The sequence below is a fragment of the Octopus bimaculoides genome, chromosome 3 (assembly GCF_046866305.1).
Source record: "Octopus bimaculoides isolate indiv1 chromosome 3, ASM4686630v1, whole genome shotgun sequence".
NCBI classification, from domain to species: domain Eukaryota; kingdom Metazoa; phylum Mollusca; class Cephalopoda; order Octopoda; family Octopodidae; genus Octopus; species Octopus bimaculoides.
Genome location: NC_142930.1, coordinates 66,858,041 through 66,871,727, shown reverse-complemented (window position 1 = coordinate 66,871,727; position 13,687 = coordinate 66,858,041). Strand labels below are relative to the sequence as shown.

At 34.5% G+C, this 13,687-nt stretch overlaps 1 protein-coding gene across 4 annotated transcripts in view; it reads right to left on the bottom strand.

The window, feature by feature from the left end:
- The window catches only part of LOC106867394 (uncharacterized), a 195,260-nt gene that overhangs the window by 181,452 nt on the left and 121 nt on the right, over positions 1-13,687 (bottom strand). The window lies entirely within an intron of this gene.

Below are 13,687 nucleotides of genomic sequence, written 5' to 3'. Positions count from 1 at the left end.
ACTATTGCCTGACTTCTATCTTTCAGAAAGTCATGTAACCACTCTCCAAGTTTTCCAGCTATGCCAAGATCACACAGTTTGTGGCATACCATACCATGATCCACTTTGTCAAAAGCTTTTGCAAAATCAAGGTATATTACGTCCACATTTGAGCTGTTGAAACCCAGTCATAATGTTGTAAGAGCTGGGTCAGGCAGCTCCTACCTGGTCGAAAGCCATGCTGGGTATCACTCAGCAAGTTATTTTCTTCAAGGAATGTGATTAGTTTTCCTCTGACTATCCGTTCCATGACTTTGCTGATGTGTGAAGTCAGAGAGATAGGCCTATAGTTTTTGGCATCTGCTCTGCTTCCCACTTTATGGATTGCGAATATGATTCCCTCCTTCAGCTTGCTTGGCAGTCTGCCATTTGCAGGAAAGCTCTGGAAGAGAATCTGGAGGGGTTTTGCCAGGGCATGCTTACACGATTTGAGGAGGATTGCTGAGAAACCATCAGGACCAACAGTTGAGTTTGTGTCCACTTCATGTATAGCTAGTAGTACATCTTCTTCGCTAATGTTGATGTATTCCATCGTAACTGCCTCGCTGGTTATAGGGGAGGTGGCAAAGAAGTCCACTGGTTCGTTCACTTGTCTGTGTTCCAACGGAGTGGTGAAGACACTTTTGAACTGGTCATTCAGTACCTCACTGATCCTAGTTGGACTGTCAGTGAGGGAGCCATCCTTTTCGAAGAGGGGTCCTATCTTGCAGCGTACTGAGGCTGTTTCTTTCACATAATGAAAGAAGGCCTTTGGGTTTGACAATGTTTTTTATAACCCAGACTTCTTGTTCCTATTTGTTTTGGCCTTGTGCTCTGGGACATATTTCTGGCATATAGCTTGCACAATAAACATGAAACATTCTAATTGCCATCCTAGCTCCTGCGAAAAGGGATTACCCTGCTATGTATAATCAGGGCAGCACAAAAAGTTGTTTTGCACAAGCATTTCTATAGCCAATTAGACGGATGAAATTTACGTACGCTTAATAATGTTACGCAAAACAGCCTTCAGACTTTCCCTATTAATTTCATCGTCTTTTGAATTATGAACATATTTACATCATAAGGGTTTTTTCGTTGCAACGCTTTCTTTTTTAGTTGATTTGCACCTAGCAAGACTTATCGTAGATAGCGTAATAAGTCGCACCCGGACAACATCGGGTTATACTGCTAGTTCATATATATTATCGTCAATATTATTACAATAGTGAGCAGGCGGATTCTTTATAGCATAGCAGGCAAAATAATGCTGTATAGCAGCATTTTGTCTGTCTTTATGTTCCAAGTTCAAATTCCACCTGTAATCCTTTTGGGGTTGATAAAGTACCAGTTGATCACTGGGGTTAATGTAAAAGATTTAACCCCTCTACCAAACTCACTGGCGTAATCCCAAAATTTGAAACTATAAACATTATTATTATTATCATTATTATTATTTTTATAGAACCATTACTAAACCCATCAACACTGTATTAGTAAAAATAGCTTGATTGTATTGAAGCTGTAAATAAAACATAAGGAAGATTTGTTACAAATGATTTCCTCTTTATTTAATGAACACGTAACAGGAAATGCTTCATTTTTTTTAATAAACATTTAACAGAAAATCTATTTTCTATAAAGTAACTTTTATGAAATTTAATCATCTTTATTCAAAATGAATTTATAAAAAAACCATTTTCAAATGGCATCTGAATCAATCAGATATTTGACCATTTACAATTCTTGGCACAATGAAGACTAAAACATGTTTCTAAAATGGTTTTCAAAGAAAACAAGGCAATAGACTTGTACAATGGTTCTCAACCATTTTTTTAACCTTTGATTCCTAGTTTACTCTACCAGACCCTATGTTAAAAAAAAAAAGGCTATTATATTTTTATATTAAATATTATTAGGAATAGTATTTAAAAAATAGTTAAAATACCTGTGTATTGTAGAAGTGCAAACAAATTATTGCTCATAAATTTTAACAAAAGCTTATATGAACCCCAAAGGGTCATATGGACCCCAGTTGAGAATCTCTAGCCTAGAAGATGTCTGAAATCTTTACAGACTGTGAGAAAGGAATTAACTTCATGAGAATGTGAAGAGATTTATTTGTTCTTAGCCAATTGGCACACATCACCTAGTTCCTTCATTTCAATCATATTCATTGACAAATTTGAAAGCAAAGACAAGAAGTCCAATGAAGAGAGCCACATGTCTCCCAATAAGATGATACTATATGAAAAATAGTAACCTAATCAGCTGAGACATCTATTTAAAAAAAGTAAAATGAGAAGCCATTTACAATCTGTTATCAAAATATCATATTTATAACAGCTTTAACTATAAACCCATTAGCTCAGATATAAATTGCTTGTGTTAGAAGAATATGTACAACCTTATGCAAACAACAAAGTTTTATCACTATCACAGATTATTTTAGCTAATGGACCAGTTACATGACACAGGCATCCGCCACAACTACAATCTCACTTGGTTTGATGTCACTGGTGACATCACTAGTGACATCAAGCCAAGTGAGGTTCGTAGTTGTGGCTGATCTCAATGTCACGTAACTGGCCCGTTAAAAGCACTCTTTAATTGTTGGGCAATATGCTGTGCTTGTGAAGACCTGTCAAACCAAGTGAAATCATAGTTGTGACTGATGCCAGTGCCATTTAACTGGTACATAAAAAGCACTGTTCAAGCATTGGGCCTCATGGGGGCAGTGACTGGCGATATATTGTGCTTGTGTAGACCTGTCAAGCCAAGTGAGACCATAGTCATGACCAATGCTGGTGTCAGGTTAATGGCACCCATGCCAGTGGCACGTAAAAAGCACCCACTACACTCTTGGAGTGGTTGGCATTAGGAAGAACATCCAGCCATAGAAACCATGCCAAATCAGATTGGAACTTGGTCCCCCACCGGGGCTTACCAGTTTTCAGTCAAACCCTTGCCAGTATGGAGAGTAAATGTTAAATAATGATGAGTCTATGAGCCACTTTTTGGCTTATGTACATTATTTTGACTAAATGGAGACTAGCAGTCTGTGAGCCATTTATTGACTATTTGAAGACAACACACATTGTTTCTCTCTCCTTCACTTTGCTGTCACTAGCAGCCATTGCTAAGCTGTCTCGTTTACTTTACTATCAGGTTTGGCTTATACTAGCAGTTAATGTTGGCTTTGAATAAGCCTCTACAGAAGAATTTCTATCAATTTAAAATGTTATCTATCTCTATTTTTACTAGGCATGGCTGCAGCTCTTGAGCTGAAACAGGTGAAAGAAAAAAATGAATAAATAAATGTACAAAAATTTATATGTAGGCACAGGCATGGCTGTGTAGTAAGAAGCTTGCTTCCCAACCACATGGTTCCAGGTTCAGTCCAACTGCATGGCATCTTGGGGAAGTGTCTTCTACTATAACCTCGGGCCAACCAAAGCCTTAAGAGTGGATTTGGTAGACAGAAATTTAAAGAAGTCCATCATTTATATATATATAATCATAAATATACAGGGATTAGCATTGAGTTGCTTCTCCAACATACTGAAAATTCAGAAATAGCAGTCAAAGAACTACTGATTCTAAAACTACAAATTTTTCTCTAAACGGATGGCGATATTTGTGGCACACATAGAACAAAAAACCTTGTTCTATGTGTGCCACAAATATCGCCATCCGTTTAGAGAAAAATTTGTAGTTTTAGAATCAGTAGTTCTTTGACTGCTATTTCTGAATTTTCAGTATGTTGGAGAAGCAACTCAATGCTAATCCCTGTATATTTATGATGATAAATGGTTTTACCGATAAAGGTTTTTCATACTGAACTACTTGGCAAAATTGTTAATTATTAATTCTATTATTTATTGACGATTCCCTGCCCTTATTCTTGTGTGTATATATATATATATATATATATATATATATATATATATATATATATATATATATGTGTGTGTGTGTGTGTGTGTGTGTGTGCGTGTGTGTGTATGTATTTGTGTCTGTGTTTGTACCTCCACCATCACTTGACTACCAATGTTGGTGTGTTTACATCCCCAAAACTTAGCGGTTCAGCAATAGAGACCAATAGAAAAAGTACTAGGTTTACAAAGAATAAGTCCGAGGGTCAATTGGTTCGACTAAAGGTGGTGCTCCTGCATGGCCGCAATCAAATGAATGAAACAAGTAAAAGAATAATCTACCTGTAAACATTTTAATTTTACAAACAAAACTGAACATTTATAAATACTATTTCCAACAGAGTATTCTTGAAATTATATATATGCTCCAAAAGACTTTTTTTTTTTTTTTACACTACAAGTTATCTAACAAACTTACATTTGTACATGCTTACAAACACATTTTTTTTAAACACTACCTTGATTAAGGTTGTAAGTTATGACCTGTTATATACTTAACTGAATGAACTTTGTCCTATTTTAAATCTACAATCACAAATTATATGCTGTTTAATTGACATTGCACTATTCTACCAACAAGATTGAAAAGGTGTACTCTCTACAGGTATATAAGAAATAAAAGTAAAATTTATCAATAATCCATTATTGCATTCTACTCTCTCTGCAATAACCTTTTAATTTCCTACAAATGTATATATGAAGAAAGTATTTATTTACCAGTTAGTGATAATAAGAGAGCTTAAAGAAAAGGCGGAGCCAGTCACTATTTTTCTATGCTGACATTCTTTCAATAGGTCTGCATGCAATACAGCACTTTTAAACACCTCCATGAAACTCAATGTTCACAGATTTGTCCTAACACCTCTCCTTGAGCATTTTATCCACACATTTTCCAATACAAACTCATAACATAGGCGTAGGAGTGGCTGTGTGGTAAGTAGCTTGCTTACCAACCACATGGTCCCGGGTTCAGTCCCACTGCGTGGCATCTTGGGCGAGTGTCTTCTACTATAGCCTCGGGCCGACCAAAGCCATGTGAGTGGATTTGGTAGATGGAAACTGAAAGAAGCCCGTCGTATATATGTGTGTGTATATATATATATATATATATATATATATATATATATATATATATATGTGTGTGTGTTTGTGTGTCTGTGTTTGTCCCCCTAACATTGCTTGACAACCGATGCTGGTGTGTTTATGTCCCCGTAACTTAGCGGTTCGGCAAAAGAGACCAATAGAATAAGTACTAGGCTTCCAAAGAATAAGTCCTGGGGTCGATTTGCTCGACTAAAGGCGGTGCTCCAGCATGGCCACAGTCAAAAGACTGAAACAAGTAAAATAGTAAAAAAAAAACTCATGACAAATTCACTTACTATGTATCTTTTATATACATTACATGTTCAGGTTAACAATGTTGTCACTCATACCAATATCTTTTATGATTAATGACTTCCTCAAATCACTTGTACTGACATTATTACATAAGTTAACATTCCACATCACACTCAGTTCCTTCCTATCTAAATACTAATATATATCTATGATTCACTGCTATATAGCATTGCCTTTTTCTTATACATGTTGTACAGTCTACTAATTTCAATGACAGATGGATTTGGTTAAAAAAAAAAAGGTTGTGGCTCTTCAAACTTCTACATCTAAGTTTAACATATATATATATCTTAGTATTTGCAAGCTTATATAACTTGATAACATTTCTATGGTCAGTATGTTTGTTTTCTTCAAGACAGTGTGTGAGTGTGTGTGTGTGTGTGTGTGTGTGTGCGCGCATGCATGTATTTGTATCAATTTATGTACTTGTAAACAGCTGATATACTGGTGGTAGCTATATATATATATGTATGTGTGTGTATATATATATATATATATATATATATATATATATATGCGCACACAGACATGGCTGAATGGTTCAAAAAATCTGCAACCACATTTCAAGTTTGGTCTTACTGCATTGCATTATGGTGAAGTATTTTCTACAATAGCTCAAGACTAACCAATGCTTTTTCTGTGAACTTGGTAGGTGGAAACTGTAAGGAACCATTATATGTTCTTTGCATGTCTAGGTGGTCTTTCAGTCACACAACAAGCTAGAAACATCACCTCACTGTATTAGTTAAAAATGGATGAATACACTGAATAATTCAGTCCTGGTGATATGCCAGAAAAGTGAACAGGATGATTACAGCTAGAATGCCACTTGATGATAATATTTGTCACAGGAAGCCTTTGTAGCAATTGATTAATAGTGTTATTAAACCACTTACTAAGAATAATATCTTCTTGTACAATCATAAAGCAGAGCAAATTTTCTATCAATATATTTTCTTTTTATATCACATATGTACACGCATATATACATAGATACATACATAGTATTAATATAGAAAACATATTTGGTATTTTAAGGGGACACCCATGAGCCAAGCAATGGCACTAAATGACTGATTATTATTATTGCATATTTTGAAAACTTAAACCCTTCACTGGATATCATAAGGAAATGTGCTATTAAAAAAAGGGGGAAAAAAAGAAAGACAAACAAATGAACTTCCATCAACCAGTAACTATTGAATTTATAGATTGCTTAATCAATTTCCCAGATATTAGTTGCTAATGTGAATAGAGTAATTATCTGCCACCTGCTTCTCTTACTATGTCTCTCAATATTCCCCACTCTTGTTCATTTGATGCTGTTTAACTCAAGCTTCTCTCTCTCTCTCACTTTCTGAGTTGCTTTTGACACTGTTGATGCACTGTTGCTTGACCTGGCATCCACATGTTTTCATGTGCCTTAGTGCTGCATTATGTAATACCCTCTTGTTGTATATGGGTCAGGCAAAAAAACCTAGAGATCAATTCTTCCCTTTGTTTTGGAAGGGAAGGGTGGCAGTACATTGTGCCATGCATCTAAATACCACATTAGGTGAAAACTGATTTTGTATTTAACATCAGCAAACAGGACCATACCAATTTTGTTTCCTTCAACAGCACAAGACAAAATAACTAACTACACATATAAAAAAAAATCTTACCCTTTCCCTTAAACATCACCAACATGCAACCAGATCACCTCAAAGTTACAACAAATGCTGACCTTTCTCTTGGTGATAACATATTCTAAACATAGCAAAGTCTGCATTACACAGGCTGTTTTTTTCTCTTCAGGGTCAAAAAATACTTTGGCTCCCAATAATTACTAAACCTATACAGAATATTGTCCTTACAACAGGGATGGTACTGCTAGCAGACATCATTCATAGAAAATTCAATCAACTTATTTAGATGAAGTCACCAGTATGCTGGCCTGCAGATATGCTGGCTCTCATTACCATTCCCACTATTACAATGGTGGCCTCTGCTCCTCAGCTAGCTGGTTTGTACCCCTTCAACCAGAGATTCCCAATTCATTCTCAACTTGTTGCTCATATTGTATCTCCCACTCAGATGCCATATACACTCCAACATCATTCCTCCCTTCTCAGGACATTAAGTGCTTGTAGAATTCCCTTAGCAGCCATCAACTTACAACCATTCATTAACCATATTAGTCTCAACAGTATCACATAGTCTTCATCCAGACTAACCTAATAATTTTTTTTTTTTTTAATTTAAAAATATTAAGAGCATCTGCCTAAAACAATGAATCTGTATTTGCACCTCATCATCACCATCATTAATTAACGTCCGCTTTCCATGCTGGCATAACTGCTATTTTACTACATATGTCTCACAGGTTTCCACATTGAGAGCTGACTGGAACTAAACAACATGTCATATGCTAAGCGAATGACTAATGGTAATACCAAACTCAACTTGAAACTTACAGCTATTCTTAAAAAGTCTAAAGCTGTCCCTGTCCATGTTTTTAATTGCTTTCTCTCTACAACAATTTCTGCAATTGAACCCTCTGTAATTCTATTGAGAATATCCCATTTTCCTTATTCTCCGTTTAATAAACAGAGATCCACTGCATCATTGAAAAAAAGTGTGTTCCAGAAAATCTTGGAACTTGCAATTCTGTAATATGAAACTCATTTATTATCAGCTTCCAAGTTACAAGGAATTTGATGAACATAGAAATCAATGGGAAATAGATTTCACATAACAAAATTCCACAATAGGGCAAGATTTTCAGGAGTACATTGCTTCTGTAACAAGGGTGATGCCTGTATTGAAGATCTCTTTCTTTTCATTGAACGTCATTACAGCGACACTTCACAATTATATCTTGGCTACTCAATTTTAACTCTCTTTGAAATATGTCATTAAAAGAATATAAACAGGTTTTTTTTCAGACAAATCCAGAATTTAACATTCTGGTTCAAATGTCTCACACAGTTGTATTTTTTAACATCTCATCTTAAATACTATGAATCTGTAGTAATGAAGCATCTTAACATGATGAAGTAGACTTTGAAGATGATAGTTAGATGGTAACGATGTCCAGTTACTTTGCATAGAGACAGAGGAGACTTCGTTACATTTGGCAACTATAGGCATTACAAATAAGAAGTAAACAGTAAAGCTATAGTACAGAAAATATAGTTGGAGACAAAAGTAAGAAATACGTTGATTTTTGCAGTTACGGTACTGCCAACAGAGATACTTGGGCTGAAAAGTGTAAGGTAAGATTATTGACCAAAATTGGTGTAGAGGAACTTGGCAAGAAGCCAGAATGCAAGTCTGCAATATGAACATTATAAGCTTTATTTGTTTTGTTCTGTTTGTTTGAATTTTTTTTATAAGAAGCAATTTCATTTAGTTGTTCCCATTAAAAGATAGTTAACCTTACGTAAAAGGTCACTTACAATTAGAGAACAAAAGCATTCCAGTTGTATATTCCAGTTGTATAACATGGCTACTTTGGAATGGCTATTACATATTGCCAAGTTCATGACAAAATCCAAATGTTGAGATGCTTTAAATTATCTGCTCTACAGCTGAATGAAATACAGTAATATTATTGTAAAGAAAATTAATTATACCTAAAAAAAATTTATTTTGTTATATCTTGATTTTCTTTTATTTTTAGTTTTAACCTAATATTTTAATTTAATGTTATTGCTGCAAATAAAATCCTCTACTACACATTATTGCTCCAGAAGTGAGAAATGCTGAAATATCTGCAAGAAATGAGCAAACGGCTGTGACCAAGCTGGAGTACTGCCAGTTATAGTTTACATAATTTTAATAAAGTCCATTATATAGAAGTATATGTTAAATGCTTGAGATAAAGTCAAAATGAAAACCAAAAAACTTGCCCAGCAATGTTTTAATTGCAATGGGAAATTAGTAACATTCTTTTAGGGCATCTAAAAACAGGCATGAAAATAACAAACACATAGCTGAGACCCTAGGAATAAATTCAAAGTGGCTTTGATATTTTCAAAATTCTATCTCAGAAATAACAGCATTGCATAGTATGTCATATTAAAATTTCTAATTAAGCATCCTAACACAAAGTGACAATATTTTCAGCCATTTATTGTCCATTATCTTGCTAAAAATTTCATGAACAATTTTTTAACATTCTACAATCTTTCATTAATTTTCTTTTCCAGTATATAAGCATTGGCTGGGTGCTTCTTCAAATTTGTAGAATCAGTACTTACTTTTCAGTTAAGTGATAAGTGCACTGTCTGTAGTATGGAATGAAACTGAATTCTGTGGATCTAACACTCCTAAGCTACCATGCTGTCATATTACAGCAAGATATAAAGATCCTTACACTAAATTCTATTTTGGTAACAATGAAAGTAATAAATGTGCCTCAACTATTCTCTATTTTCAATGCAGTAGTATGAAAATAGAAGCAAACATCATGCCCAACACACTCTATGAACCTGCAACTGGTTCTTGGAAACCAAAACACAATTGTTCACAAAATATATGCAACTATGTAAAAATGATATAAGAGTTAAATAAATAATTACTGATAATAAACTGAGAAAAGTATGAAAGTAAGGGAATAAAAAAAATTAACTTACTATTTTAAAGTTAGTTTTATTTATAAAATAAAGTTTAGAAGTTATAAAATATTTTGAAAATTTGCTTAACTTCATTATATTAGTTGGAAACATCTTCTAACATGCACTGTAAAAATAGCTATTTTTTTAAAAAGATAGGGACCATCCACACAAGTATTAGATGACAGCTACTTAATAAGAACTATTTCAAACAGGTAAAGCAGAAGAGCAAGCATATAATTAAGAAAAGTACCTTCATGCACACTACATAGACACCATACTTAGTGACTATAGAATGTCATGAATTATGAGTGGTATATTACATTGCCAAACAAGAAAGAAGCATTTCCTGCTTGCTTTGACTTAGGAGCTATATCCAGATAAAACCAACTAGTGTGTGAGTGGGAGTATTTGTGTGTATTATAAAGAATAGTTGAAATAAACAGGTGTCTTGTTTCTTACTATATACTTTTTACACTGACTGTAAGAAAAGAAAATGTTACATTTTGTTATCTTAACAACTAACTGGATTTCATCTCCTTCTATAATATGAAGGTTTATATTTGTGCATTAATGACTAGGAATATTTTAACATTGTAATCAGGCAGTATATGAAGTGCATTTCTACCTCCAAGATCAATTTAGATACTCAACACAGTTTATTTTCACTAAGTCAAATCTCTATTATTTAATCTGAAACAGACCACTCACTGGAATGACATATATGCAGCATTAATGAGAACTAAACTCTTCAGATTACAGTAGAGATAATTTTCAGAAGATACATGAAAATTAGAATGTCTTTCAACAACATACAAAGTTGTTTTTCTAAGTTAATTCAACTGACACCAGTATTTTACTGGCATTATTTTACTGAAACCCAGAGATAAGGAAATGCAAAATTGGCTTTAATGGCATTTAAAAAAAGATTTGTAGCAGCTACCAACCCAGCTGAAACCAGCTCTGGCTCTGAGTACAAATATTTTGTTTGCATAAGTTTTGAATTAAAATCTTCCACCAAATCTTAGTCACAATTTATGTTCCTAATACTAGCTTAATGATAATTAAGTTATTTTACTAAATTCTTTGTTATATTTAAAATTAATTAAAAGAAACACAGAGCATCTCAAAATAAATACAGTAACGAAAGGGTTAAAAGAAATTAAAACTTCTTTGTTAAACATTTAATAGAGTAGAAACCAAAATTTGTCTTTTTTCCCCCCACAATTTTACAATACTACAAATAACCATTTAACTACATTATAGGAGCGGAACTACTTTGTCAACTAGAGAGACTTACGCAATTAGTGTTATATGCCTTGCTCGTGTACACAGTACAATGGTTATACAGTAATAATATTTGATCTAATGAATGTATGTTTCATATTAATGATGTAAATGAAGATAATAATTCAGGAATCAAAACCAATCTCAAACTCTACTGCATCAATATTAATACAATGTTATTGTGAGAAGAAGAATTTTAACCCAGAAACAGAAATAACCAGTACCACTGAAAGAGAAGAATTAAGGGAGGTTTAAAGGTAGATCTTGGAAAGTTAAGCCTCACAAATTGAATATTAAAAGAAAGGGATCAATAGAGAGAGATTGACTAATCAGATTAAGACTATGCAATCAAAGTCAGTGAGGAAAAATGAAACTTAACCTTTTAGCATTTAAACCGGTCATATCCGGCCAAAATGTTCTACCCGTTTTATGTTCACTGGCCAGATTTGGCTTCTCACACCTATCCTATTAGGTCATTGTGTAAATATAAACAATCACATCATCAAAATCTGAAAGCTACGAGTTAATGCATAATAAATTCAAACAATATGAATAACTCAATATTACATTTGACAGGATAATCTGAATGCTAAAGGGTTAAACCGATAATGACCACTAGGTAGAGTTAATGAAAAATATTTTAACCTACAAATAAATCTTAACTTTTTTTTTCCCTCTCCTTTTAAAACTTTTCATCCTTTCACATAAACTCCAGGGCTCCATTTTATTTTTAATTTCTATTCCTAAATCAAAATAATTTTCATCAACTATCACAGGCTGAAAAGAAAAACTCAAGAAAAAGATAAGTTAATGAGCTTTGTCCACATTTATATTACTACTGTTAGGAAAAATATATTACAAATATGACAAAAACTGAGTTAATTTGATGATGTCTTGAGAGAAAAGCTGAACATTAGAAGCATCAGTTGTGGTGTGCAAGAGAGACGATTGCGCTGGTATGGACATGTGGTGAGAATGGATGAGGATAGCTGCGTGAAAAAGTGCCACACCCTAACAGTTGAGGGAACCCGTGGAAGAGGTAGGCCCAGGAAGACCTGGGCTGAGGTGGTGAGGCAAGACCTTCGTACATTGGGCCTCACCGAGGCAATGACTACTGACCGAGACCTTTGGAAATGTGCTGTGCGTGAGAAGACCCGGCAAGCCAAGTAAGATCGTTGCCAGTGCCCCTGGACTGGCTCCTGTGCGGGTGGCACATGAGATGCACCATTTTGAGCGTGGCCGTTGCCAGTACCGCCTGACTGGCTCCCGTAGGATTTTCGAGTGAGATCGTTGCCAGTGCCCCTGGACTGGCTTGTGTGGGTGGCACATAAAAGACACCATTTCGAGCGTGGCCGTTTTCGTGCGGGTGACACGTAAAAGCACCCACTACACTCTCTGAGTGGTTGGCGTTAGGAAGGGCATCCAGCTGTAGAAACTCTACCAAATTAGATTGGAGCCTGGTGTTGCCATCCGGTTTCACCAGTCCTCAGTCAAATCGTCCAACCCATGCTAGCATGGAAAGCGGACGTTAAACGATGATGATGATGATGATGATGTGAAGGAAAGCTTCATATCTAACTAAATCTTTAGAATTGTCAAAATAATGGATTTTCTCAAAATTGAACAAAGGGAATTTGGTTTACTTCTCAGCTTGCAGGTTTTTCAACATTCTTAGCAGTGGCACTCTTTATCTACAAGGAAGAATTTAATTTGCAGTAATTGCATCAGATAAGCAGTAAGCCAGAAATGAATTTGACTTAAATGTTGATTTAAAAAGAACTAAAACTACATTTTTTTTTACTAACTTACATTCACTGCTAGTTGCTAACTGGTGAGATGAGACTAAAAATTTTGATACTTCCAAATGAATTGTTGGAACAAGTATTTGCACAGCTGGATATACTTCTTAATAGAAAGCACTGAACTGTGAATTTTCAGTTTGGCTGACAAAGGTATGGCAAACATTTATCATCTAACATTACAAACTTTGAAAATAAAATTTCTTTTGACTACTCAGAACTGAAAGATCCTTGATTATGTACAAATCTCATAGTGGATAAGCCTGCATTTTGTGTAAATTTCTATATATTGTTCTTTCTCTCCCTCTCTCCCTCTCTCCCTCTCTCCCTCTCCCTCTCTCTCTCTCTCTCTCTCAGTAATAATTTCTGAATTAGATATTGTCAACAGTGTCTGTAAAACTTTTCAATCACAATTTATGTAAGTGGTTTTAGCATTAATCTGTGTGAGAGTAGAAACAATACTAAAAACACAACCATTCAAATTATTCATACTTTAAATTTATTGCCTGAGGTTTTACATAATCCTTTAGATGGTTGTCAATGTCTCTTGTCCCTAGAATGAAATCACAAATCTGAAATTCACATATCTAGTTGTTTAACATATATATGAAGTAGACATCGAGGGAATGAAACTGAATGCCATCAATAAAGG